The sequence below is a fragment of the Pelodiscus sinensis genome, chromosome 1 (genome assembly GCF_052426305.1).
Source record: "Pelodiscus sinensis isolate ZL-2025 chromosome 1, ASM5242630v1, whole genome shotgun sequence".
NCBI lineage: Eukaryota > Metazoa > Chordata > Testudines > Trionychidae > Pelodiscus > Pelodiscus sinensis.
In genome coordinates, this window is record NC_143052.1 from 242001800 (window position 1) to 242025976 (window position 24177).

A 24177-nucleotide genomic window follows, 5' to 3' on the forward strand; every position below is an offset into this window, starting at 1 on the left:
ACTTCCCTTCAGTTCATAATGAAGATTTAGTCTATCTGAAAAAAGTATGCAGAACCGCCTTTTCAAAACTGGCATTATCCTTCAAAGCTGAAGTAATATAATGTTTGTTAATTGTTCTGCATTTGTTTCTGGGATATTTTCCAAAAAATGCTATCAAAATTGCTTGAGCTCTTGTGGAATGTGCAGAGATTTTTGCAGGAGTGCTCTTAGCAATGCCATACCATCTTGATATTTAATATGTGAGTCGGTTTATAATTATTTGTGAGGAGTCCACCTGCCCCTTCATTCTGTCATCAAAGGAGACAAACAGCTGAAGAGATGCACAGAATAGCTTACTCCTATCTAAGTTGAGGGCTCTACTAAAATATGGAGTATCTCTTCATCCTTGTGATTGTATGTCTTCAGGAGGAAAAAAATGTGGTTGAGGTAAAAATGGGTAGTGTCCATATATACCTTTTATAAAATAGTCATGGGATTAGAAAACATCGATCTACCCCCATTAGAGGGTGGCAAGCCAGGTGAACCTTTGGGGAACTAACTGAGAGACCTTGTTTGTTCATGTACAGCAAATATTCCACCCAAATTTGAGCAAGGGATACCCATTAGCCTGCATCCTTCCCTCCCCACTGGACACTTCCAATTCACCTATATGTGGGTTGGTCAGGAATGGTGCAGCATAGCACAGTGGGAGGATCTGAGTCCTCAGACTGGAGGAAGCCTCAACCATCTCTCCCACTTGCTCTTCTGCTTGCCTGAGTGTGCACTTTCCTTGCCCAGGCTCTCTTCTGGACTGCCATCATTGTGTCAATGCCTTTACCCTCACTGTGGAGGGAACTGGCAAATAAGTGGCTCTGAAATTTTGATACTATCTGCTTTTGCCCTTTACCCAGGAACTCAGTAATGATAATACTTAAGGTTAAAACTAGGATCTGATCTTATGATTTTTGTTCCTGACACCAGAAGCACAGGTCCCCTGACAACTGTATCTATCACCAACCCCATACCCTTGAAATGGAAGTGAAAAGAAGATAGTAAAGGATACCCCAATTATAACGAGATAAGTTGTTAAAATACTTTATAGGTACATGGCTGGCTGCACATGGCACTTCACTTTGATAGCTAGAGGGAGAAGAAGCAAGCCTAGGACCTTCTACCATTCAGCAGGCGACCTGCTGTTCGGGAAGAACACTAGGTGATCCCACGGAGATGTTATTCTGGCTTGGGTTAATCATGGATCCCTGAGATTCCGAAGGGCTTTCACCACAAGGACTAGGATTCCAGAATGAGGTAAAGGAACCTAAGAGCTCTGCTGGATGTTCCATAGACACAAATCCCCACCCTTTGGGAGGGGCTGTGGAGGGAGGCACCCACAGTAGCTCAGAGATTCCTATCCGTCGCACAGCTTCTATCCTGTAGCTTAATGGTAGGTCTCACCTTCAAGCCTTCACTATGAAGAGCGGACGCAGGATGACTAAAAAGCCGTGGCACACCAAGGACCGGAGGACTGGAGGAAGGATGATGGAAAACCAGTGGCAAAAGAAGGAGCAGGAAGAGAAGAGCCCGGACCCCTCAGGTGACAGTTCTTTTAAAGTTCCTTAGGCGGGAAAAGCAGTAGGGGACATAGTGCACCATCTCTGTGCCATGTGCAAAACTGTCCTGTTCTGTGTGCAGTGTAGTGCACCTCTCAGGTGTTTTCCAGTTTTGGTGGGAAAAACAGGTTGAAGCTGGTTTTATTTGCTTCAGTGCAGAGCACAGTCCAAGATGGAGTTTGTTGAAACAAAATGGAGTCCATTATAATAGAAAAGTCCTTATAGTATTCGCAATATCATTTGAGAGGTAGATTTCTCCTTTTAAGTTCCCAAAGTCTGCAAAACATCAATAAAAAGTACTCAGACCTCAGCTTCTTCAAGATTGGTCCGACAAAGAAAACAACAGAACTCTCCCTGTCATCACCTACAGCCCCCAACTAGAACCCCTCCAGCACATTATCAACCATCTACATCCTATCCTAGAAAATGGCTCTTCGTTCTCACGGCCAATCCTCACCTACAGACAACCCCCTAACCTCAAACAATTTTTTTCCAGCAACCAGGCAAAACACATCCATCATACTCATCCAGGAACCCACCCCTGCAATAAACTCTGGTGCCAACTCTGTCCACTCATCTATATAAGCAACATCCTCACAGAACTAGGGATATAATAGTATAGTCAATTAACCGATAAGCAAAAGATTATCAGATAATGCTATAGATTACATACATTCCCTACCCCCACCAGTAAAATTTTTAGCACGCTGGTCAGCAGCCCAGCTCAGTCCCAGCTTGCGCCAGGTCTAGGACCTACCCCTGCTACAGCTCTGCATTTAAAGTGTATTAGGAGACAGGTGGGCAGGTATCCTGGCTCAGTTCCGGCATGCTCCAAGTCTGAGTGCTCGGACCCTCCCCTGGACAGGGGCTGCTTCTACCCTGTACTACTGCCTCTGTATCAGTGGTAGCAGTGCAGGGCGACAAGCAGATGGTTTTTAAACTGGATCCCCCATGCACCAGCTGCCGCCTGGCACCCCCAGCTGCCGCCTGGCACCCCCAGCTGCCGCCTGGCACCCTGATACAGAGGCAGCAGAGTGGAATGACAGGGGACTCCTCGAGAGTGGGGCCAGAGTGCACGGGCTGCCAGAATGCACGGGTGCATCCTCAGTTGCACCTCCGCTAATTGGACTTCCTGCTATTGTGCGACCCTTCTAAAGAGATCTTGAAACTCCCACGCATCATCAGGAGATGAGATATCCTCCGGGGAAATGTCATGTGGTCGATCATCTGTATCAGAAATTTGCCTTCTTCAGGTTCAGAAAGTTGTATTGGGACCAAAGGAGTGTCCAGAGGGGGTCTCGGAGATTGGACCCTCTGTTGGGTGTGGACAGGTGGTAACTGCCATCTGTAGTATGTTACACTGAGAGAAGCTTATACCTAAATTTGCATCTGATTAAGTCAATTAAGGCCTCAGTGGAAGTTGCAGTCGACACCAGACCTCATCTATCATAGGTGTTTGCTGACCCAAAAATGCCGCAGGAAATAAAGACGTTACTCACTTTAAAAGGGCCAAACCATATATTGTAAAGGTTTTAAAGGTACAACAAGAAAAACAGGTAAACTCTTAAATTCCCAACCCTAGAAGAAAAAGATGATAGAAAAGTTCCCCACGAACACAAGGTATACAGGAACAATAGTTACACAATTCCAGGTGTCGACGATGGACGAGAAGCTCCTATCTCTCGAACCTTTGGCTATTTGAAAGCCTCCGGTGAGAGACAAGGAGGAGATCCCTCACAGCGGTGACCCTCTGCGGTGCTCTCGACCTCAAGCCTTAGGCTCCTTCTGAGCCCTCAGCGAGGAACAGAAAGGCGATCCCTCGGTGACCCTGGGGACGGGTGTGGTGTAGGCAGGTAGTGATGATCCTTGTCTGGGGCCTTCCGCTCCTAGGCACAGAAATCACTGGTGAAGACTTGCCTGGCACTGATCTTCAGGTGGCTTCTGTTCTTCAGCAGGAACCGATGATAGACAGCTACCTATCCCTAGTACCTGGAAACAAAACCTGACTAGCTAAACTCGACGCTCCCATCACGGACAAGTACCTGGCCGCTGGTACGGTGAACCGACGCACTAATCCTAACGGACACACTCGATGATGAAATCTAGCTAACCCTAACTAACTATAAACTAACATAAACAGACAGGAGACAAACAGGAACAAGTTGCGCGAACGACACAGACAACTGTTAGCCAGGCCTTATATGCACCCTCCTCATAAATATTGATGATCTTTATCTTTAAAATCATTGGACCATGTATAGGAAAACAAGGGTCCCTGATTGGGTGCTTTGATAAACAAGCTGTAACAGCCTGGATCAGTGTCCCGTGTGCAGCACCACAGCGTGACATGTGCAGCTACTTGCGTGCCGTGTGCAACATTCCTAGAAACTTCTAACTGAATGTGAATACAGCTAATACATATTTATAAGTAAACATACATATTAATGAGGCGTCAAAGTGACAGGCTACAAGAAAGAAGAAGAACAGCAGCACGAATGGGAGTGAGACTATGATCTTCCATGCCTATAAGAGGAATGATAAGTCCCATGGTAGCGATAGGTATAGTCAGGGGACGATCGTCTAGAGCAGGGGTCTCCAAACTACGGCCCGCGGGCCGGATGCGGCCCACGAGGCCCTCTCATCCGGCCCGTGGAGACCTTTTTGTCTACGGAAAAAAAATTACGGAAATTTACGTGTATCCTGCCAAGATCAGCCGCCGCTTACGTGGACGTTATGTTTTTACAGAATTAAAATAGGACTGGTGGGTTTTTACCAGTTTTTGCCCAAGGAAGCCTTTCGTAATGTCAAAACTTTTGCATCAAGGTACCTTTCAATCTTTGGAACAACATACCTGTGTGAACAAACATTTTCAAGAATGAAATACGTGAAGAACAATTTGAGAACAAACTTGTCCGATGATAATCTCAGGTCACTGTTGATGTTAGAGACAACAAATCTAAAGCCAGAAATGTCTGCTATTTTGGCATCCAGGAAACAATTTCACCATTCACACTAATACAGGTGTTCATGTGTAGTGTATCAATGTGTTATTAAATAATAACTGAATAAAATAATATTAAATAAATAATTAAAAACAACATCCATGTTTTGATTGTTTTTTATTTGGACCTCAAGTGTGTAGTCGGCCCCCGAACTGCTGTTTGATAGTTAATGCGGCCCTCGGGCTGAAAAGTTTGGAGACCCCTGGTCTAGAGGATTATCTACTCCCATGCCTCCTGTGATAGGATCTTGGAGGAGAATAGCTGGGAGAGTGAGATCTGCAAGATGATACATGATGGTAGGGTGAATGTCGCCTATAATGATCAGAATGGTGAGATCTCGATCGCTGCCGCGGGGACCGGGAAGTACACCTGTAAGGAGCTGTGTAATCTCTGGTGAGCGGCGTGGTGACAGAGAAGGTTCTGGCGAGAATACTGGTGATGGAGAGATGGAATGAAGTCTTGTTACTGATTTTCTGGCGGCCTTTGTAGGGACTGAAGAGGTTCTTGCCTGATCGCCCGTGGTTGGCAGATCCCTTGTTGCAGTCTAGTTATGGTCATCCTCCCCTGAAAAGGCGGAGTGTGAAGCGGAGGAAGGTGAAGACCCTCTTTCCCTCGCCAGTGCCGAATCTCTAGCCCAGTGGCATTGTGCTCGTGATGCTGTATGCAGGGGCTTACGTGGCACCAAAGACAGTGCCGAACCAGCATGGACTGTCGATGTTAATTCCGTTCTCGGTGCCGTCCCAGCACCCCAAGGAACGCTGCCCTCACAGGCCCATTGCGTTCCCTCTGGCGCCGCAACTGAGCCCCCCTCCTCCGGTGCTGGCTCCAGTGCTGGCTCTTCGCGCCTCATCGGTGCCGGTTCCGGTGCCACCGCATTCTGTGGCTCCCGGAGTGGTGCCCATTCAAGTGGTTTTGGTGGTGCCACTTGCAGTGCTGATCATCTCTGTTGAGACAGCGTCGTGCTTCACCTGTGTACTGTAACAGAAGGGGACGACAGCGTCAGCGCCGATGCTGTTCGCATTGGTGGCGCAGTTGTCTCAGGCATGGACCGTGTAGCTGTCTTAGCGGGCTGCCAAATAACTCCTGATGTACCTGGCCTGTTTCTTTGACTAACTCGAGACAGGGGAACGGTGGGTAGGGAGCATGTGTGGAAGGCTTTTTTCTTTTCCGCCACCAATACCGCAAGAGATGACGCTCTTCTTTTTTGTTCCACGGGTAATCCCTGGTAGGAAGCGTCTGAAGGCTGCAGAGCCTTATCACATAATAGGAATTTTAAGTGCATGTCCCTATCCCTGCGTGCCCTCGGTGTTAACTTGGCACAGTGGATACACTTCTGCGGGACATGCAAGTCCCCCAGGCGACGAATGCATGCGGCATGATCTTCAGACACCAGCATCACTTCCCTAAACTGGGAACACCGTTTAAATCCTGGTGACCCAGGCATATTAGATCCCACTGGCTGGGAATCTAATCCAAACAACCTAATAATCTAACTAACTAAATAACAAAGACATTTCTTTTCCTTTTTTTTTTTTTAAAACAGCAACACTAACTAACAATTAAAAAGCTAACTAATCAACTAAGAGAGGAAGAGATAATGAATTTTAACTCTTTTCCAAAGGATAGCTATATCTCTGAGAATAGATACGGAGCTCTGCCAGCAACCAAGGACAGTTGAGAGGAACTGGCAGGGGGGAGGGGGCCGGACCGTGCAACACTGCACGGCACAGCTGCGTGAACACTGCACGGCACAGCTGCGCATGTGCGGTCCGGCCGGCTTCAGCTCTAAAATCTTCCGACCAGCGGCACCAGGACGGACCCGACATCTTGAGTGGAGCACCCACGGGGACCACTTGAAGGAGAATGAAAATTAAAACTTGTTCCTGACATCAGTAGTGCAGAGCCTCCGACACTGTATCTATCACCAGTGGATTAGATCAAATAAAAACACAACTCAGGTATAAATTTAACAAATCTATTAACAGAATTTAGAACAGTACACAGCAACAATAAACCTCAGTACACAAGCAAAAAGTCCAACCCCACACCCTCAAATAGAAGTAAAAGAAGACAGAACAGTTTCCCTGACAATAAGGTAAGTAAAATACTTTACATTCTGGACAAGATGACAATGCAGAAGTTAAGAAGGAGGAGTAAGAGAAGACCTAGGACCTCAAGCCAGTGACTGCAAGCAGCCAAGGGGAAGAACACTAGATCCAATCTCACAGCAGCTAGGCTCCTTATTGTTAACGGTGAGTGAACTGTGGTGGGGCAAACCAGGTCTTCACCATGGAACTGGAACACGTCTAGGTGGCTCTTCGGATGGTGGAGGAAATCAATGAACCCTATTTGAGTGTATCTCCAATACCACACTTAAGCCTTCGCTATAAGTGGCATGAGGAAAAAAGCACTCTTAGTAGTTCAAAGACTCTACAGCACCACCACTGCAGCACTGCTACACTGGTCCGGTGTACCCTCGGCTTTCAAACTCTTGAGATTTGCTACAAGGCGTGTGAGGGAATTACCAGCAGCTGCAGCTGCACCGATGTCTGTTCGACTGACGAAAGACCCCAGGAAAGAGAACTCACCCTTGAAGAGGGGCACTGCTTAAATGTTCTTTGTGGTAGGAAAACAGATGATTGACAGGAACAAATGTGCAAAGTTCTGAAGTAAACTTAATATGATAATTAGTCCAACGTGGGAAAATCCAGCTGAAACCAGTCCTTGTTTACCTCAACAGCTTCTGGTGACAACATGGAATCCGTGATTTCAAAATGGAGTCCTCATTGCACAAAGTTCCTTTACAAATTCCTGCCAACAGTAAATAACCAGTTTTTCTTCTTCAAATGATTGCTCATGTCCATTTCATGTAGGTGACTCCAAAGCAGAAACCCCAGGAGGTGGGATCACAGTTCTACTGTTCAACTGAGCAAAGGACAGCCCTACCCAAGGCTGCGTCCTTGCTAGCCTGATGGGCCAATGCATAATGATTGGCAAAAGTGTGGACTGAAGACCACTTCGCAGTCCTACAAATGTCCAGAATAGGGACCTGAGCCACAAAAGCCATAGCAGAAGCCTGGGCCCTAGTACAGTGAGCTGCGAGGGGAAGTAAGCCTCCCAAAATCAGGGAGCAGGTTCGTTGCGAAGTGGGGAGGGTTGAGGGACCCGGGCCCTCCCGCTCCACCAGGTCCCAACCCAGGGCCCTGTTGGCAGTGAAGAGTTCCGCTACCTGCTCGGTGGGGTTGTCTACAACAAGGCCTTGCTGCAAGATGGAAGAACAGCATCCATCTGTTGCACTTGTGCTTTTTTGTGAGAAATTGTATAGTTATCTTTAGTAGCTTCAAGTATTTTCAAGACCTATACAAGAGAGTGGCTGATTTCCTCGACATCTCCCAGGTCAAGGTTCCCGAGATTCATCACAAGTTGACCGACACTTTTCAGGCTTCCCCATAATCCACCAAAACACACCAAACTCCTGGAGGACAAGCCTCCATCCTGGGCTGCTTCCTACCATGCCAAACGGCTGCTCACCCCTCAAGACATTGCTCGGTGTGTATGCCCCTCCCGGATGGCTGCTGTGGACAGGGCTGTTGCTGGGGCTGGGGCTGCTGGGCCCAAGCTCCTTCCCCTCTGGCAGTCTGCCCCAACTGAGTTGCCTCCTGACCTCTTAAGCTACATCTAGACTACCTGACTCCGTCGACGGAGCCACGTAAAATAGTTTATTCGGCATAGTCAAAGAAGCAGGGATTTAAATAATCCCCGCTTCATTAAAATAAAAATGGGTGCCACGCTGTGCCGACGATCAGCTGATCCAGCACAGCGTGGCAGTCCAGACGCGGACTGCCAGTTTTGTTCTCTACCCTTAGATATGGCGCGTAAATAAAAACTGAACAATTTAGATACGAGTTTATAACAACTAGACTATATTGTAACATACCTCAAACTAACAAACTAGGGGGCAGTCCCCTCTGCAACATAATAACATTACCAGAATCTTAACAACGCAAGGACGATGGATGAGTTGCTGGCGACCTCAATCCTCTGGCTAATTTAAAGCCTTGGGAGAGGACCTGCCAGGCGTCCCACGTCGGCTGCCGGCGCCAAAGCTGGCGACCTCGATCTGTTGGCTAGTTTAAAGCCTCAGGAGAGGAGCTGCCAGGCGATCCCTCAAAGCGCTGGTTGAGTGCGAGGAGCTTCCGATTCACCTTCCGTGAAGTCATCAAGGTCCTCGTCCCTCTTCCTGCACTTCAGAAGCAGCTCGACGGCGATGGATGCTAAAACTCTCTATTCTAACCTAAACTTAATCTAATCTAAAATAAAACCTTAACTAATTCGCAACGCGCCCGCCGGACAGACACGACGACGGCCGACGTGTGTAGACTGACGCTGCCTACTGGACAGACTCGAAGACGAAATCTAATCCTAACTAAAAACTAAACTAAACCCAAACTAAATGAAGATGATCAGAATATAAGATCAAGCCTTCCGCTTGTCTTAAATCTGAGATGATGCTTAACCCTCTCTCATTCAACCCGGGACAGGACGCTAGACCACATACACTCTCTCATGCATGCACTACCTAACCTAGATCTAGCCCGATGCCCTGACGCAACGCTTGAAACAGGCGTTGCTCAGGCCTTTATAGGTTAGACTGTTCAGGAAGAACAGGCAGGGGAGAAAAGGAGGAGTTGTACTACATGTAAGAGAGCACTACGATTGCTCTGAACTCCAGTATAAAGAAAAAGAAAAACCTGTTGAGAGTCCAGGAAGTTTTTGGAGAATGTTGGGGATAACTTCTTGACACAAGTGCTGAAGGATCCGACCAGGGGCCGTGCGCAGCTTGACCTTCTGCTCACAAACAGGGAGGAACTAATAGGGGAAGTAGAGGTGGGTGACAACCTGGGAAGCAGTGATCATGAGATGGTAGAGTTCAGGATCCTGACCAAAGGAAGAAAAGAGAGTAGTAAAATACACACCTTGGACTTCAAAAAAGCAGATTTTGACTCCCTCAGAGACCTGATGGGCAGAATCCCTTGGGATGCTAACATGAAGGGGAAAGGAGTCCAGGACAGCTGGCAGTATTTTAAAGAAGTCTTATTGAAGGCACAGAAAGAAACCATCCCGACATGTAGCAAGAGAGGCAAACATGGTAGGAGACCGGATTGGCTTACAGGGGAAATCCTTGGTGAACTTAAGCACAAAAAGGAAGCTTACAAAAAGTGGAAACTTGGACAAATGACCAGGGAGGGGTTTAAATGTATAGCTTGAGAATGCCGGGGGGTTATCAGGAAGACGAAAGTGCAAATGGAATTCTGACTGGCTAAGGATATGAAGGATAACAAGAAAGGTTTCTACAAGCATGTTAACAAGAAGAAGGTGATCAGAGAGGGTGTGTGGCCCCTACTGGATGAAGGAGGTAACCTAGTGACAGATGATGTGGGGAAAGCTGAAGTACTCAATGCTTTCTTTGCCTCTGTATTCATGGACAAGGTGGGCTCCCGGACTAATGCGTTAAGTGACGCAAGATGGGATGAAGATGGACAGCCCTTGGTGTGTAAACAGAATTGTATGAATTGAAAACTTGTATGATTATTAGTTATATGTAATTGCTATGTGCTGATAACCATGAGCCTGATACAGCCTTGTATCTGTATTAGATGATCATAGATAAATATGTGCATGTCATCATTATCCTATTCTTGACAAAAGCATTGCATTGCTGAGTCACGCTGACTTGTACTGACTTGTTTGACTTTGAATTTCAAACTGTAAATGAATATTCGTCAGCTTAGACTATTAGCTCGATGAATATTCATGGGAACGACTGCTGTTTCATACATATGTGATTAATGTTTTCTAACCAATCATTTTAAACTTATGTTAATAAGCATCATGTACAGACCAATCGCTTTGAATTAGAATCCTCGTGCATATGCATGAACCTAACCCCGTGGTCACCAACCAGTAGATCGTGAGCTACCGGTAGATCTCAGGGGCTCTAAGAGTAGCTCTTGAGCCCTCTCTGAACTGCGCACCTGCGCAGTACATTTACATTAGATTTCCTCATTTGAGGAGCAGCTACTCACTGAGCAAAAACACAGGTGAGTAGCTGCGAGGAATGGTGGGAGCTGGGAGGTCGGGAGGGCTGAACACTGACTGTGGCTTTCATAGCTGGAGCTACGCGCAGCCTCCCTGGGCTGAGCGCAGGGCAGCCGGGCTGGAGGGAAGAGAAGCAGCTGCCCAGCCAGCTGGCCATGGCTCTCAGCTAGGGTGCACCACGCTCCACGCTGGCACAGAGGAGAAGCTGCCTGGCCTGCTGGCTGTGGCGTTGTCAGCCGACGGTCAGGGCAGTGAGTTCCTTATGACCGGCTGAAGTTCTTTTAAATTGTGCTTGGTTCTGTTACAGCAACTGAAGGAGTCAGGTTAAAGCTTAAACAGTTACTATTTTATTGTTACAGGGTAAACTTAGTTGTTAAATGCTACTACTGTGTTACAGATAACACAGCCACTACAAAGGACAGGACAGAAATTACACTAAGAAGTTACTTACAGGTACCATGAAACCCTTTTGGTTCTTTGAGCTTTTATTAAATGCATGCAAAATAGACACATAGCAGGTATATTCTCACCCCTGCGTTCCAGACTTGGCGTGGCCAGCATCTTTCACTTAATCCCTCGGGAAGAAGTAGGGCGAGGTTGGGCGTCCCACAGACCTCGGGAGACAATCAATACCTGCCAGCAGGTATAGATGATTGGAGCTCAAATGGGGTGGGCTGCTGAACCTCTTTTATACTTCTTGGGTCATGTAGGCTTCTTCCTGGGCTCAAGTGGCCAATTAGGAAAAATGGCTTTGAATGCCAAGTTTCCCACGAAGGGTGCAAAGCATAATTTACACCTGGGAAAATGCAGACAATGGGCACCTCTGGTATGTGATGGGCGAAGATTCCTCTCCTGGGACAGTGCAGGCGTGTCAATTACTGGTACTAGCCATCAGGGCGACGGGAGGCCCCGGGTCGTCAGCTAGCCCATTTACTGTCTGGTTTCTGTTTATGGTAGAGTTAGGGACAGGCAGCACACCTGCGTTCCCAGGGCATCAAAGGCTGACTGCCTTTCTCTTGCTCTCGGGGGGGGGGGAACAAGATGGGGTTCGTGGAAAACCAAGATGGGGTTTGTGTTTGGCTACATTCCTCCCCCTTGACACGCCTCACTATGTCCCAGAACGCAAGATGGCGGTGATGCCAGCACCCTTTGCCCTCCTTGGAGGAAGCTAAAATCGCCCTATCTGCAGGGTTTGATTAGATAATTTTGGATCAAGGGATTGATTAGGATCACTTCCCAACGCCATATACTGGATTTGTGCAGAGGAGGTAGCAGTGTACACAAAACGCCTAACAATACATAGAAGCATGCAGTAAGCAATTACGAGTAAAATGGTTAATATAGCATTTACAATAGAGTGAAGGAATGGAGTTAACGAAAGTTCTAGGTGTTGGGCTAGCCAATCTAGTTATGAGGCTTTACATTTTTAGTTACAGCATGTTTTATCCCATACCGTTTGTTGCCACTTCCCTTGCCTTCCCCCAGAGTTATTTAGAGGATTGCGGTAGTCGCTGTTATTGAACCATACCGGTTCCCATCGGAAGATGTTACTTTTGTTTTACCAGTTATTTGGGCTGAGAGGGACAAACTCGATTCCCAGTCCAGTAGAGGAGTTAAGTAAGGTGTTCTGGTACAGCAGTAGTAGTTGGGATGAGGAAGAAGACCATGGCGAGTTGGAGTACCATGTTTTATTTTAATAGTTTGTAACTAACAACAGTGGTTGCAAGCACAACAGCAAGCGGTATATATATACACAAAAGTTTATGGTGGTTTCCCGGATTTACACCAGCATTGGGAGGGATCCATCCCACTTGAGCACTGTTCAGGGATATTGCCTTAGTTTTCTGTGATAAAACGTAAGGTTCGCCGGTCTTGGATACAATCCAAGCCTCAGTAATGGTTATTGGTGTTAGCCCAGCATCTGCAGTTGTTCAGACTTCTTTTTCCTTATAGGAGTGCAGTACATGGGTTTGTCCCCCCAAACTGGGGTGTTGGGACAAGGGCTATTAAGTGGTTTAGTCCCATGATTGTAGACAACCCTGTTGTCCATCGGGTTGGGTAAGCAAAACCAATTCTTGAAACAATTTTTACTTCAGTTAAAACATACTTTCACCCTTGCTTACTGGTGTGCGGTGGACCAATATAATTTACTTGCCAGGTTGCCCATAGTATTTTTCCATCTCTTAGCCTGGCAAATCATTGCCTTTTTGTTATATGTTTCCTGAGTTCAGCACATAGGGTGCAAGCTTGTACCAGATCTTTGGCTTGTTCGTGGGTGATAGGCCACCCCCTGGCATGTGCCTACCGCACCAGCTTATCGCTTCCTGTGTGTTCCAAGGTTTTATGTAGCCAAATGTACAGGCGTTCCCAATCCACCTGGGCAGCAAAAATTTGTGCTGCTGCTTCTGCTAGGTTATTTAGCTGTGCAGCCAGGGTGTTGTTTTTTTTCGGACACATGACTTATGCTTAAGGCATGTTGGGTTGCATGCTGGTATATTCATTTCCAATATTTTAATTTTCAAACAGGCTTTCCTATTTTCCAGTTATTATTCTTTCAATTAGTTATTCACTGGGTGGCTTCAGCCCATACAGCATAGGAGTTAGTGTAGATGGTACTGGCCCCTGCCTTACAAGCTAATTTGATTGCTGCCAGCTCTGCAAACTGAGCTGTTTCTTTTATGTTTGTGGTTAGGGGTGCAGTGGATGTGTTTGCTGAAACAGCAACAGCCTTCCCTGTTCACTTTTCTTTGAAATAGCCAGGCAGCCTGTATTCACATATAATGTTGAATTTAAAAGCAAGCCAGAAGTGTTATTAACTCAGCCTTGAAAGAGACAGTTAAGTTTTAAAGCTTGAGTTTTTAAACTAATAATTTGGTTTTTCTCTTGCTCTCTGGGGGGGGAGGGAACAAAATGGGCCTTTCTCTTGCTCTCTGGGGGGGGGGAAACAAAATGGGGTTCGTGGAAAACCAAGATGGGGTTTGTGTTTGGCTACAAGCGTTCAGCCCAGAGGAGGCTGAACCGCGCTCCAGCTGATCGGGCGGCTTCCCCTCTGCGCCTGCCCACGTGGAGCTTGGTGGCACCCTGGCTGAGCGCCATGGCCAGTTGGATGGGCAGCCGCTTTTCTTCGCTCCAGCCCAGCTGCCCTGCGGTCAGTCCGGAGGGAGCACAGGTCGGAGGCTTCCCTCCGTGGCTGGTGTAGGGAACTCCCTGCCCGCAACCTTGTTCCCTCTCCTCTGCCCCAAACTTGTCCCCCACCCTCCTGGCCCCCCATTCCCTCTCCCTTGCCCCCCGACCCCGCTGCAGAAACCTGCCCCCCCTGCAGAAACTTGTCCCCCGGCACCCTGCCCCCCCTGCAGAAACCAGTTCCTTCTGGCACCCTCCTACTACAGAAACCTGTCCCCCTGCTCCCCTCTGCAGAAACCTGTCCCCCCAGCACCCTGACCCCTGCTGCAGAAACCTGTCCTGGCACCCTGCCCCCTCTCCCCTGCCCCCACTGGCACCCTGGTCCCTGCTCCAGAACCCACTAGCACTCCTCCCCAGTACTGTGTCCCCTGCTCCCAAATGACTTTTCTATGGGTCAGTGACCCCTGACTCAAGACAGGTTCCCTGCCATTCTCATAAATAAAGACAATGCAGAAACGTTTTGTGTTTAACATAGTATTCTATTTAAAAATGAAGCCTGGCCAACAAACCCCCACTTGGGGCCAAGCCCCCATCTGGCCACAACCACTCCTGCACTCCCCTTTCCCCAGACCCTAGATCTGAGCCTATCAAACACTGGAATCTCATGCCCTCAGCCCCTCACATACCCCAACCCAAATTCCTGAACCCTCACATCCGCAAGCCTGTGGCTTGCTTAGTATCCCAAAACTGCCCAGCCTGGACCCCCTCCCCGAGCCAGTGTCCCCTTATCCACCTCCTCCTGCATCCAGATTTCCTCCCAGAACTTGCACCTCTCACCCCTTTCCACACCCAAATCCCTCATTCCCACCCCAGAGCCTACACATCCTGTCTCAACACAGCAAGGGTCCAGCTAGACTGCAGGAGTTTTTCAGGATTCTGGAGCTATCCCAGAAAAACTCTTCTGCATCCAGGGTTGCGTTTGTTCTTCCGCTTTTTTAGTGGAAGAGCAAACAGGCTCTTTTGATCACCCCTATATTCCTCTTTCCACAAGGAATAAGGTGGCTTCCAAAAGAAGGGGTTTTTTTTACATTTGGTCCAGTGTAGACAGGCCAAATGTGGAAAAACCTCTTCCTACAGAAGAATAAAAAAAAAAAAAAAGCAGCAGTATAAGGATTGGGGATAGCAAGTGATGGAGAGGAGGAGAAGAGAGAGGGCGGGGCTTCAAGGAAGGGGCGGGGCTTCAAGGAAGGGGCGGGGCTTCAAGGAAGGGGCGGGGCGGTAGATCTTGGCTTGGTCTGTCATTTAAAAAGTGATCTTGGGTGTATAAAGGTTGGAGACCACTGGTCTATACCCTTCCAGGACAGCGCTTCACCCATGCGAGTCATCGTACCAAGTGTCTGTTATCCCAATTAAATCATATTTCTTGGACTGGGCCAGGGCCTCCAGTTCTTCCTGTTTGTTGTCCAGGCTTCTCGCATTAGTGTACAAACACCTTCAGGTAATCAGTTGATTGCCCTATCTTCTCTATTTGAATAAGGGGTCCTCCTTTCTTGCTCGTTCCTCTCTGCATTTCTTCCCGGTATCCGATTTTCCCACTCCCCTCAGGGTTTTGGTCACCGTCCCCCGACGAACCTAGTTTAAAGCCCTCCTCACTAGGTTTGCAAGCCTTCCCGCGAAGATGCTCCTTCCTCTCTTCGTTAGGTGGATCCCATCTCTTCCTAACAATCCTTGTGCCCGGAACAGAGTCCCATGGCCAAAGAAACCAAAGCCCTCTCTGCGACACCACCTGCACAACCACGCATTTACATCCACAATTCGACGATCCCTGCCCAGTCCTTTCCCTTCAACAGGGAGGATGGACGAGAACACCACTTGCGCTCCAAATTCTTGGATCCTTCTTCTCAGCGCTACATAATCTGCAGTAACCTGCTCAAGGTCATTCTTGGCTGTATCGTTAGTTCCCACGTGGAGAAGCAGGAAGTGGTAGCAATCCGAAGGTTTGATCAGTTTGGTAAGCCTCTCAGTGGCATCCTGAATGCGAGCTCCCGGTAAGCAGCACACCCCTCGAGATTCCAGGTCCGGACAGCAGATGGATGGCTCAGTCCCTCTTAGGAGGGAGTCCCCGACCACCCCACCACCCGTCGTTTTCTTTTGAGGGTGGTGGCCATGGAACCCCCATCCCTAGTACTATGCATCCCATGCCTTCCAGTAGATGGTGTTCCCTTCCGGTTTCTTCCTTGTGAGATCCCTTCCAAAGCATTCAGCACTGCAGAGCCTGTGGAGAGAGCCTGAAAGTGATTACTTACCTCTATAGCATTGGGGGATTCCCATGCTGGCCTTTTTCTCCTTCTAGAAGTTACATGCTGCCAGTTCTCTTCCTGGTCCCGTACTGCCCTCTCTGGCTCTTCTGCCTGCCGTGCTTGAAGGATTAAATGCTGCCTTCTATCGAGGAAGTCTTCATCCTCTCTGATTGAGTGTAGGGTTGACACTTGGGCCTCCAGTCCTCTAATTTTTCCTTCCAAAATGGCGACCAGCTTGCACTTAGTGCAAATGAAATCCGTTCTTTCTTCCAGGAGGAAAACAAACATGGCACGCTCTGTGCAGGTAACAACAGCAGACCTATCACCATCCATCGCTGCTGTCCCGGAAAAGGGATTTAAAAAGAAAGAAAGGCAAGAGACCCTCACGCCCTTCCCAACTCCCTTTCTAAACTCCCTGTTAGCACTCACCTGTTCACAAGCTCTTTGGGCGCTTGCCCACTGCCTTATAAAGCCCTGGAGAGCCTGAAAGTCCCTCCCCCACCAAGGCTCAGCCAATCAGCAGAGGCTTCTAGAATTCAAACTTTAATTAGAAGCCAACAGTTTCCACCTGCCAATCACAGCACACACTCCATGAAGGGGGGAGGGGGAGGGCAAAGGGGAAGTGGAGGGGGGGAAAAAAAGCCTCACTCACAAACAGGGGAAAAAACAAAAACAAAAAAAGGACACACACCAACCCTCACTCACAAACACAAGCTCAGCACACAGCAAAAAAGCCCCAAACACAACACACAATTCCCTCAAGAGTCCTGTTTCTGCTTCTCCTCTACCTGGAGAACTCCCTCTCTAAAGCCTTACTCAAAAACACAGAGGGGGGAGGGAAACCCCACCACACATCAACCCTCACTCACAAACACAAGCTCAGCACACAGCAAGAAAGCCCCAAACACAACACACACTTACCTCAAGAGTCCTATATCTGCTTCTCCTTTACCTGGAGAACTCCCTCTCTAAACTCCCTGTTAGCACTCACCTGGTCGCTTGGCCACTGCCTTATAAAGCCCTGGAGTTCCTCCCCCACAAGGCTCAGCCAATCAGCAGAGGCTTCTAGAATTCAAACTTTAATTAGAAGCCAACAGTTTCCACCTGCCAATCACAGCACACACTCCATGAAGGGGAGCGGGAGGGCAAAGGGGAAGTGGAGGGGGAAAAAAAAAAAGCTCCCACTGGGAGCTTGCCCGGCAGGGCTGTCAGGGAGGGGCTCTTTCACCCAACAGAGCGGAACCCACTCCCTCTTCCCTAGTGCAGGGTTGGTATACCCCTTCACAGTACCCCTCTTGAGATACAAAGTACCTCTTCTTGGCCTTTTTATCAATCGGTGGAAAAGAGGCCGGGGTGTGCCAGAGGGACTTTGTGATCTTTGTCATGGTCTTGTTGATGAGTAAGGCCACTCTGGTGGGGCTGTCAGATTGTAGGAGGTCAACGGTAGGGTCCGAATCCTCCAACACGCTATCAGCCTGAACCCCCAGACTCTGGGCCAGGCAATGGAGGAGGTCCTCCTAATGGGATCTCTTTGGGCGAGGAGGAGGATGACCCCTTCACCCACACCACCTGGTCAGGGACCTGCAAGGAGGCCTGGGAAGCCACTAACAAGGCCACAATAGGGGGCTGGGCAACAGAAGGACCTCTTTCTGCCACAGACCCAGGTGTAGCCTGCTAAGATACATCTTTCCTATCCTATCCCTTTCTTTATATATTTTAATAGCATGCCAGTAATGCAAGGCCTACAGGATTTAATTTACCCTATATGAATTAGCTTTGGTAACAGTATTGCGATAAAGTAAAGGGTTACATTATTTCTTTTTGTTATTTTATTCTCGATATGTATCTGTATATTGTGTAAGAATTATGAAAGACCTCTGTGGTGAAACTTTCAGTTGGGCCTTCGGGCACAAATGGGCTGTGACTCAATACTGCGTGAGTATAAATAAGTCCAAAACTGCAGAGCCAAGCTAACTTAAGAAAACAGATTTCCTGCTTTTTCCTTATGCCGGGAATCGGTCCAAGGAGGCATCAAATGGTTTTCCTATACATATTCATAGACCTTTCGATATCTTCTCCAATCAGCTACAGGTACCCATAGAAATCTCTGGGTACAAAGTCAAACTTTGGTTAAGAGGTTGGACATCCTGGTGCCAGAAAGCGGGAAAAGGCCTAGAATTAAGGAAGTTGAGGCTTCTGCAGCTGCTGCTCCTAAAGCCCACTCTGGAGTGCCCACTGTTCTCTCTTGAGGTCGGAGAACAAGCTCTGTTCTCTTTTCAATCTCTATATCTCTGTCTTGATTCATTTATTCTGTCTAAGTCTTGCTTCTAAGTTTTCCATACTACACTGACACCACGGTCCCTCAGGTGGAGGGAGGCTGGTCCTTCCGCACTCGGCCTTTGGGAAAAAAAGATTATGTGACTATGAAATCTTGTTAGATAATTCTATCTGTATACTTAGATAAGTCCAATTCATAACACAAATTTTGTTAGTTATCGACAGAGGAGATTCAATTAATCTGTATACTCAGTGCTATATTCTTTGTTGTGTTTTCCACCTTAATATCTGTAATAACAACATTTGTTTTAATTGGATAACCTGATTGTAAGTGTGACTGTTGTTCTGGACCCTCAGAGCCTCCAGAGGTGGAACTGTACAGCCTGTAACCGGGGCTAGGGGAGACGAACTTGGAATCTCAGATCAGATTGGTGAGCCTTACTGTACCAGTGTGTCTGTATCCGTACGTCCCCGGAGTTGGCACAGCACCTCCCAGTGTCCTGGTGCCCCGCTCTGCTGCGGGGTCTCAGCTCTCTGCTACGCGCTCGGGTGCCTTGCTTCCGCCCGAGTGCCAATGTAATTGCCCCACGGATGGGTGGGGGAAAGGGGAGCCCGGGCCCGCCCTCACTCACGGGCCCCAGCCCAGGGCCCAAAGGACGCGGAACTGCCTGGCTCCGGTCCGGCTGATGGGGCTCCTGCCGTAATTCGTCAGCCTGCCAACTCGATCGAGCTCCACCCTGGGCTGCTTCCTTTCCCCCCTCCCGGCGTTCCCAACCCGGGGGTAGTCACCTTTGGTTTGGCCGACAGCCTGCCGGCCCTGTTGTGCCCCCGCCCTTCAGCGATGGGGGCTGCGCTAGGTAGCCCAGGTGGAGGCCGGGTCTGCATTCCGGGGAGGTCCGCCGACTCTCCCCCTCTCCCAGTCCTCCCTTCACCTCCCGCTAGCCCCTGCCTTTTTCCCCTCCCCATGGGCGGGAGGTGTTACCTTTTTAAACCTCCCACCGGGGCTTCCTCCTTCCCTCGTCATCGGCCGGGGCGGCACTAGCAGCGCCCATCTGGCCCCGGGTTGGCTACCGTACGCGTCCGTCAGGGCGGGGGAACTCCTCCCGCCCTAGCCCCTCCCCTCCTGCCGCGTCGCAGCCGCGCGCCGGCGGGGCTGCCGGCGTTTCCAGCCCCCGCGCACTCCCGGGCCGGCCCCCCGCCAATGCCGAGCAGCGCCGGCTCGGCGGCGCCCAGGGGACGGGGGTCGCCCCGTCACACTTACCCACATACATTTCACTATAGATCCTTCCCAGGCTACACAGGTGAGGCTTGCCCCTGGGGAAGAGACTGCCCCAACACTGGGAAATGGGTTAGTGGAGTCACCAAAGGGGGAGCCCTGGGCTCAGAGTAGACCGAGCCTGGCCTAGAGGACCCTGCACCCTGGCTTTGGTGGTAGGCCAAGGGGTCCAAAAAGGCCACTGAGCTAGGACCTGAAGCTGTGCGGGCCAAGTGTGTTGCACCCCCAGCACTGGGGTAGGCTGTGGCCAGGGCTGCTGCTCAGGGTGGTGTTGTGGGTGCACCGATGTGCTGTGGTGCTGGGACTGGTGGCAAGAGTAAGATCGGTGCCTCGACCTTGATCTGGAACCTCATGAAGACCAAACCAATTTTGCCTCTGAGTCGGTCGAGTATTCAAGATGTCGACCATGGGGGTGCGGTGGTGGAGGCAGTTGCCAACCCTCAGCGCAGGGTGTGACGGACCCGGCGGGGTCCGCACTAGAGGAGGGGGCGGGACTCCCCCTCCCTCGAGAGAAACCGTGCGCCGCAAGCGGCGCGCCGACCGGCATCGCAGCCCCGGAGTTGGGGCAGCGGCAAGCCCAACCCGGGGCACCCTGCCGGGAGCGGGGGAGGGCGCGGACCACGCGGAAGCGGCCAGCCCGCCCGCCCCGGCTTGCGACTCTAAACGGGGCATGGGCCCACGCTGGGGCAAGGGCGGGGGCGGCGGCGGCGTACGGGCGGGGCGGAACGCCCAGACGTCACTCTCCGGCGCCCATAAAGGTGGCGGCCGGGCAGCCGGAGGGGGGGGCAGGAGCGAGGAAGTGGCGACCCTGGCTTCCAGGGGCACCAAGGTCCCGGCCCCTGGGGAGACCAGGAAGGACGGCGTCGGCAGCTGGCGGCTCGCACTGGGACGCACCCGGAGACTCCGACGCAGTGAGTGCACCCCGATCAGCCCCATCGCCGGGGCGGACAAGCAGGGAGTGGAAGGAGCCCGAGGCAGGGCCCTTTTGGCGCCCGTGGGCGGAGGAGTTGAGGGCTGCCGCCCCATCCGCCGTGGAGGGCGACGTTTAGACACCAACTCCACTTAGGGCCTCGGGCTGGGACCCGGTGGTGAGGGAGGGCCCGGGTCCCCCACTCCCTCACCCTCCCTGCAACTCTCGAGAACTGAAAGCTGGGTGAACTGCACCAGCCGCAGAACCTTCCAAGGACCAGGACCCCAACCCCTTTTCCCCAGACACGCCACAACCAACCCCCTTCCTCCGGCCGGAGGAGGGGGTCCGAACTCGGGGTTCGCCGAACCCTCTCGGCCGCCCCTGGTCGGGAGGTGATCGCACCCCCCCAGCAGGCCCTGCCAACGAACCCTGGGGTTAGGGACAAGGAGGGCAACGAAGGCGGTGGGTCCGCGGAGCCCCGCCCCTGGCTCTGTTCGAAGCCAAGAAGAGGGGGCGCGAGACGCTCGCACCCGTAAACCCGCCACACAGGGCATGCCGAGCTATGAATTCAGGCTTCCCCTACTGCCGAGGGGAGGTGGAGGCATGGTTGAAGGTGATGCTGGGCCATTCGGTGTTACATCTGAGGGGCCCAGTACTCAGTGCGTGGGAAGCCCCTGCGCCAGTACCAACTCTGACGTCAATGCCTGGGTTGAGGTGGGAGCCAGGGCCAGGGCCAGTGCCATCCCCAGGGGCTGCACCACATCCAGCACAAGGTTCGCAGACAACGGTGCCGGGATGGAGCAGTGGTGCCCTCTGTCCTCCAGGGCTAGAGTGCTAGGTGCCAGAGTCAAGGCCGGGTGCCATCTGGTGTTACACTCCTTAACCAGACCCAGTGCCGAGGTTAGGAATGAGGTCAACTCAATCAGGCCCCATGCCATCTCAAAGGTGTTCGGAGTGGAGAGCTCCAGGAGATCCACCGCTGGACTAGGTCTTGGCATGGGCTGGAGTGGTGCCAAGTAGCTAGGTGCCTCCCACACTGAAGCCAATGCACTCTGGGCTGCTGATGCTGGGTCAGACACCGGCGCAGGGCCACCTCCATGAGGATAATCTTGAGGCTAGACTCCCTTTCCTGTTTAGTACATGGTTTGAAGCCTTTGCAGATCTTACAAGCCTCAGACAAGTAGGTTTCACCGAGGCACTTGAGACAGGCTCCGTGGGGGTCCCCACAGAGTATAGGGCACTTCTCACAGGGCTTGAAGCCCTGGGGCCCGGGCATAACCTGATGGACACGCTGAGGATGCCCAAACCACCAGACACAGCCATGCCCAAACTCTGTCCCCAAAATACCTACTATAGACCTTCTGGGGGCGGAATGTTGCTGCCCCTAGTATCTCCTTCCCCATGCTCCTGGCTGGGAAGGCTTGAACTACATGACCTCTTCCCCTCCCCCAAAGCTCCAGGAGCTGCGCTGCACACATTCGCCCCCTCACCTCTCTTCTCCTCCCTAGTGCTCCGAGAAGGCTGGGGAGTGCTCAGTGCACTGCCCCACCTCTCTTCCTATCCCTGGTGCTCTGGGGAGGCCGGGGTTCACTCGGCATGGTACCGCACCTTCTTCCCTTTCCATGGGGGTAGGATCTTACCAGAGGGGGAAAGGCTGTAGGTGGGGCTGTGGGCCTGCCTCCCCCAGCCTCAGCTGCATCAACTGTCCATATTGTAAGGCTGTCCATAACTGTCTTTGTTAGTGTGGCCAATGTGTGGAATTTTTGTATTGCAGTCGCGCCTACACTTGTATACAATCCAATGTGGCACCTATGAACTTCAACTCCTGAGATAAGATAAGGTATGACTTTTGTGTGTTTATATGAGGGCCCAGAGAGCTGAACAATTGAATTGTCTCTGTGGTGTATTGCATGACCTTTTGTTCTGTAGGAGCTACTATCAGGCAGTCATCTAGGTAAGGAAAAATTACTATTCCTGATTTTCTTAGATGGGCCACAGCGAGGATCTTGGAGAAAACTCTGGGTGCTGAGGATAGGCCAAATGGTAGGATTTGGTATTGAAAGTGTTGATCCTTTAGATTGAATCTGAGAAATTTTCTGTGTGAAGGCCAAATTGCTATGTGGAAATAAGCATCCTGTAGGTCAAGGGACAACATCCAGTTTTCTTTTTCTAGAGCTAGAATTATCTTTGTTAGGGTTACCATAGCAAATCATTGCCTTTTTAAGTACTTGTTTAGCCTGTGCAAATCCAAGATGGGTCTCCAACTCCCTGACTTTTTTGGAGTAAGAAAGTATCTGGAGTAAAACCCTTTTCCTCTCTGATGTGCTGGTATGAGCTCTATTGCCTCCATCTTGAGTAGTTTGTTAAATCTCCTGTTGGAGCAGAGACTCATGAGAAGGCTCCCTGAAGAAGGACAGAGAAGGGGACTGGATTGGAAAAAAAGTAAGGAAGGGAATCGTGAGGCCTTTTGCTATGACTTCTGGCCCATCTGCCTGTTGAAATCCTGGAACATGCATGGTAGAAAATCTGAAGGCTGAATCGGTACTGATTGGCTGGTGGAAATTACGATGAATCCTCAATCAGATGTTCAAAATGTCTGCCTGCCGTTGGAGGACTGGTATATGGCAGGTTGCTCCTGAGGCTGTCTACACTTCTGTTGCCTCTGCCAATGTCTGAGGTCATAACTCCTCTGGGAGGAGTATGACGGTGATGCCCTGCTATGGGACGGGTAGAGGCGGTTCACTTTCTTTTTGGGCTAAGGGAAATACATGCCCAAGTTTTTTAATGTAACACGTGAGTCCTTGAGTGAATGCAGTGAAGTGTCTGTGGTGTCAGAAAAAAGCTTTTGTTACTCCAAGGGTAGGTCCTCAACAGTGTTCTGCACCTCCTTAGGGAATCCAGAGAGGTGGAGCCAGGAGACCTGATGCATTATGACTGACATGGCCAAAGATCTTGAGGTGGTGTCAGATGCATCCAGAGATGCCTGCATTGCTGTTTTTGCTATAAGGACTCCTTCATCTATGTTAGACTTGAATGAAGATTTGTAGTCTTCAGGCAGCTGTTCAATAAAGGTTTTCATTTTCTCAAAATGATGGTACATGTATTTTGCTAGTAATGCTGAATAATTCGCTATCCTGATCTGGACGGATGCTGAGAAATATGATTTCCTACCCAAAATGTCCAGTCCCTTCCATTCTGTCTCGTGGGGAATGGATTTATATTGGGTCAGCTTGCTCCTGATATAGGCTGAATCCACCACGAAGGAGTTTAGTGCTGGGTGGGTAAATAAAAATTCAGCTCCTGTGGCAGGAACATAATACTTCCTGTCACACCTTTTTGAGGTTGGGGAAATCGAGGCTTGTGTTTACCACAAAATCTTTGCAGAGTCCAGTAAGGCCTTGTTGACTGGCAACAAGTGTTAAGGAACTAATAGTCATTTGGACTTATTCTACCTTTTATGCCCTCAAGATGATGGGATAGTGCAGGTGAGGCCCAATGGACATTACTAGCCAAAATTCCAATTTCAAGCACATGCATACATATAGAAAAGCACTCAAATAAAGGTAAATTGCAAACAAATGTATAACATTACTGCCAGTCT

The 24177-nt window shown here is 50.0% G+C and overlaps 1 long non-coding RNA gene across 3 annotated transcripts; it reads left to right on the plus strand.

The window, feature by feature from the left end:
- The first annotated feature begins 513 nt into the window (after window positions 1-513).
- LOC149525725 (uncharacterized) lies at window positions 514-23605 on the plus strand. 3 transcript variants are annotated; one of them, XR_016348422.1, is made up of 5 exons: window positions 514-1573; window positions 11088-11143; window positions 18748-18821; window positions 22351-22416; window positions 23469-23605. It is a non-coding gene; the product is annotated as an uncharacterized LOC149525725 (long non-coding RNA). The 3 variants fall into 3 exon arrangements; XR_016348420.1 differs by lacking the exon at window positions 11088-11143 and having other exon boundaries at window positions 520-1573; XR_016348421.1 differs by lacking the exon at window positions 514-1573 and having other exon boundaries at window positions 10938-11143.
- The last annotated feature ends 572 nt before the right edge of the window (window positions 23606-24177 follow it).